The sequence below is a fragment of the Babylonia areolata genome, chromosome 34 (genome assembly GCF_041734735.1).
Source record: "Babylonia areolata isolate BAREFJ2019XMU chromosome 34, ASM4173473v1, whole genome shotgun sequence".
NCBI classification, from domain to species: domain Eukaryota; kingdom Metazoa; phylum Mollusca; class Gastropoda; order Neogastropoda; family Buccinidae; genus Babylonia; species Babylonia areolata.
In genome coordinates this window covers 9,319,016-9,324,015 of record NC_134909.1, presented here as the reverse complement: position 1 = coordinate 9,324,015, position 5,000 = coordinate 9,319,016, and the positions used below count along the sequence as shown (strand labels likewise).

Sequence of the window (5,000 nt, the reverse complement as noted above, 5' to 3'; positions counted from 1 at the left end):
CATCTACATGACACCTTCACTCATCCACCTGGAAATCAACTGATTGTGCATCTACATGACACCTTCACTCATCCACCTGGAAATCAACTAATTGTGCATCTACATGACACCTTCACTCATCCACCTAGAAATCAACTGATTGTGCATCTACATGACACCTTCACTCATCCACCTGGAAATCAACTGATTGTGCATCTACATGACACCTTCATTCATCCACCTGGAAATCAACTGATTGTGCATCTACATGACACCCTCACCCATCCACCTGGAAATCAACTAATTTTGCATCTACATGACACCTTCACTCATCCACCTGGAAATCAACTGATTGTGCATCTACATGACACCTTCATTCATCCACCTGGAAATCAACTAATTGTGCATCTACATGACACCCTCATTCATCCACCTAGAAATCAACTATTTGTGCATCTACATGACACATTCATTCATCCACCTGGAAAACAACTAATTGTGCATCTACACTACTCGCCACAAAAAACCCACCACACGCTATCTTAGACCAAGGTCGAGTCTGGTGTCAAAAACTTCAAATTGACTGGACGCAACAAACGTCTATTGTTATCGCCACATCAGTGTGTGGTAGGGGTAGGCGTAGGGGTAGGGGGAAGGAAAGGGAAGGGGAAGGGGAGGGGAAGTGTTTTGGGTGGGTGGGGGCGAGGGGGGAGGGTGAGTGGGTGGGTAAGGAACCGAAACCCGTTTTGTTGGAGGTCGATGAGTTCGAAATTCTGGTTGTCCATTCACCACCACCACCATCAATTGTCATCGTCTGTGCTTTGTTTCGTGAGGAAATACATCCAACAGAAACGTGATGGGGAAAGTTAGTGACATGTGATTGGGCTTTTTCTTCTTTCTTCTTCTTTCTTCTTTTCTTTCCTTGTTCAAACCCGTTTACAGGGTTGGGGTGATTGCCTGGTGGCATGACCCGGTGGTCAGGCGAGAGAAATCTGAGGGCACGGGTTTGAGTCCAACACTTGCCCCGAAAACGGAGCATGGCTGCCTACATGGCGGGGTTGCAGCAGCTCACGAACGAATAATAAGAAGAAGAACACGAAGAAGAAGAAGAAGAAGAGTCCCACAATCGCTAGAATTTTCTTCCACCCCCACCCCCACCCCCACCCGCCCCCCAAACCTGGAGTGACCTATCTGAGCTTTGGGTCTGGCCTGGACGCTAGTCATTCAGATGAGACGATAAACCGAGGTCCTGTGTGCTTGCATGCACTTAACACACGTAAAAGAACACAGGGAAAATAATTTAAAACAAAAACAAAAACGAAAGGAAAAAAAGGGGGGCGGGGGTGGTGGAAAAAACAACTTTTGAGAGTGGGTCAAATACATTTACCGATTTTTTTTTTTTTTTTTTTTTTTTACAAAAAGAGAAGAAAAAGTGGCGACACATTGTGGCAACTCGTTCTCTGTGGAGAAGAGCAGCCAGAGAAATTTGTTTTGACAAAAAAGAAAAAGAAAAAAAAGTAATAGATAATAGAATAAAATAAAACAAAATAAAAGGAATACAGCAATACAACAGGTCTGCACCACGACGCGATACAATGCTATGCAATTCAGTACAGCACAATATTATGCAATGCAGTGGAACACATTCAATGCAATGCAATGCAATGCAACGCGATGCAAAGCAACTTGATGCAGTACAATGTTTCATGAATCAGGTGAGTCAAACTGCTCACGTTCATACGACACAATGCGCGTCTCTGCTATTCTGCTTTCCACTCCGCAGGACCTACATATCTTTCTGTCCTTATTAGTGTTTACACCCCCGCAAGAAATGTCCGCTCTTCCTCTGACCTTTTGAAACTTCCTCGTGTCCATACAAGCATGTGGATTGGGAAAAGTCTCGTGTGAGTAGGGGAAGGGGTGTTTTGAGAAAGAGTGGTCATGAATGTTTTATATTACTTGTAATATTTTTCTTTAAGTCATTTGTTGGTAATCTGGTTTGGTGATGATGATGTTTTTGTTGTTGTTGCTGCTGCTGCTGTTGTTGTTGTTGTTGCTGTTGTTGTTGTTGTTGTTGTTGTTGCTGCTGCTGCTGTTGTTGTTGTTGTTGTTGTTCTTACTGATGCTGTTGTTGTCGTTGTTGCTGTTGTTGTTGATGTTGTTGTTGTTGTTGCTGTTGTTGTTGTTGTTGTTGCTGTTGCTGCTGCTGTTGTTGTTCTTACTGATGCTGTTGTTGTTGTTGCTGTTGTTGTTGTTGTTGCTGCTGCTGTTGTTGCTGTTGCTGCTGTTGTTGCTGCTGTTGTTGCTGCTGTTGTTGCTGTTGTTGTTGTGTGCTGCTGTTGCTGTTGTTGCTGCTGTTGTAGTTGTTTGTTGCTTGCTTTGTTGATTGATGTTGCTCTTCTCTTCTTCTCTCTTCCCTTCGCTAACATCATCAATCATCATCATCATCATCAGCTTCAACATCTTTAATCATCATCATCGCCACTTCTTCTCTTCTCCTAGCTCCTCCTTCATTCATCATGATCTTCTTCTTCTCTTTCTTCATCTACGTCTTTTTCTTCTTCTTCTTTCTTCTTCAGTTAAAACTAAGATAAGAAGAGTTTCTATTCGAATACTTGAGTTACCTATCTCGCGTCTTTTGCAAATCTTGCTTGTACTCATCTCCTAGCTCCATCCATAGAATGAAAAATTGAATGTATGTGTATGTAGTAACAGTAAGTGCGTGTGTGTGTTTGTGTGTGTTTTGTTTTGGCGTGAATGTGGTACGATGTCTTTGTGCAGTTTTATATTTTGTGTGTGTGTTGTGGTGGTGTGTGTGGTGTTGTGGTGTGTGTGTGTGTGTGTGTGTGTAAGTACCTATGTACATGTAATTACCAATTGTTCCAGTTTTTTCATCGCTTTGTTACCTTTAATAGACTATTCAAGTTTCCTATTCTTATTCGTCCTTCTTATTATTTTAATTTTATTTCAGTTTATTTCCCCCCTTTATTTTTATGTTTTGTCGTTCGTTCACTATTTTTTTTTTTGTCGTTAATGGCAGAATTGTAAAAAAAAGGGCCTATACTGTGCCTAATCTTGTACCCATTAAAAGTTCATTCTCTTCCTTCTTCGTCTTTTTTCTCTTCCTTCTATTCCTGTACGTCTCTTCTTCCCTTCCCACCCCTTCCGACCCTGACCTACTAATTTTTTTTTTTTTTTTTTTTTTTAATCTCCATTGGTTATGGACAATTTTGGAAAGCCAGCTGAATAACCATACCGAACAATGTGTTATCATCAGCTAGTTTCGAAACCGAACTGCAGGCTAAAAAAACCACAGTAGCAGAAACAAAAAGGCTATTGAAAACGACAATAATAACACAACACACACACACACACACACACACACGCACAGCACACACACACACGCCGCACGCGACGGCACGCACGCACGTAACACACACACCATACAACACACACAAGTGGGGAAGTGGGGAGGTCGTACTTCAAACGTGCAAAAACATGAACCAGAAATCATATACAAACAACATTCAGATGGCTTTTGGTCACATATGGCATGCAAATGCAAGTAAATATACACGTCTCCCCCCCCCCCCCCCAAACCCCGCCTCCCGCCCTAAGCGCCCCCCACCCCAGCTCCCCAATCACCACCTCCCCCAACACACACACACACACAACACACACTACACACACACACACCACTGCTGTCACCTACTAAGACTACTACTACTCTACTACTACTGGTGCTGGTCTGTGCTGCTATCGCAGCATGCCCTTTTCACTACTCCACTGCTGATATACTACTACAACTACTACAATGACTAGTACACTACTATTACAACTCCTGATGCTACTAGGCTCTGGCAGCCTGACCTTTTTACTACTCCACTGCTGTTATACTACTACAACTACTAAAACGACTACTACTACTACTACAACTACTATTGCTGCTGCTGCTCCTCCCCCTCTTCAGTTACTACCACTACTGCAACGACTACTACTGCTGCCTCTGTAGTCTCTGACCTCTTCACGCTGTCTCCCAGAGCGGCCCACACTGCTCAGCCTGACGCCGACAGCCAGGGATCAGGGCCCGCAGTGCAGGGCGGTCCTGACGGTGGACGAGGACTCCGCTGTGACCGTCCGGTGCCGTGGGAAGCCGGGGCACTCCCCGAGGGAACGCCACCCTCTCCAGAAAACGGGACTCCGCTGCCTCCGTCCAGGCTGGTGACCCTCTCCCCTCCCCTCGAGGGGGCCGGGAAGGAGGAAGAGGAAGGGGAGGGGGAGGCGGTGAACCTCGTGGAGCACACTGTTCAGAGCTTCGGGCGTCAGCACAGCGGGCTGTATACCTGTTCAGGTTGAGGAGGGAGAGGGAGGAGGAACTTGACGTTGTGGATCCGAGGTGAGCTGCTGTTGGGGTTTTCGTGTAAGTAGTGGTGTGTGTGTGTGTGTGTGTGTGTGTGTGTGGTGTGTTGTATATTATGAGGTATGAGTATGTATATATCTAATATATATATATATATAGATATATAGTTTTACAATCTATCTACGTTTTTTTTGATTTTTCAATTTCTTAATAAATTCAACCAGTACAAGAGAGATAGACAGACAGACAGACACAGAGAGAGACAGAAAAAGAGACAGTGAATCAACAGACAGAAAGACAGAAGACAGACAGACGACACAGACACAGAATGACAGATTGACAAGACAGAGCAGACAAGACAGAGAGGTGGGAGGAGAAGAGGACACACAAGAGAGAATGGACCCACAATGGAGAGACTACCACACACACACACACACACACACAACACACACACACACACACACACACAGACATACACGAAAACCCCAACAGCCATCTCACCTCGAGCCACAACGTCAAGTTCCCTCACTCCCTCCTCCCTCCTCATTAACCTGACAGTATACAGCCCGCTGTGCTAGACGAAGCCCGAAGCTCTGAACAGTGGCTCCACAGGTGCAAACCGCCCGCCTCCCCCCATCCCCTTCCTTCTTCCTCCTTCCCG

At 44.9% G+C, this 5,000-nt stretch overlaps 1 protein-coding gene across 1 annotated transcript in view; it reads left to right on the top strand.

The window, feature by feature from the left end:
• The window catches only part of LOC143277613 (uncharacterized), a 236,577-nt gene that overhangs the window by 10,382 nt on the left and 221,195 nt on the right, over window positions 1-5,000 (top strand). The gene's annotated exons all lie outside the window — the stretch shown is intronic.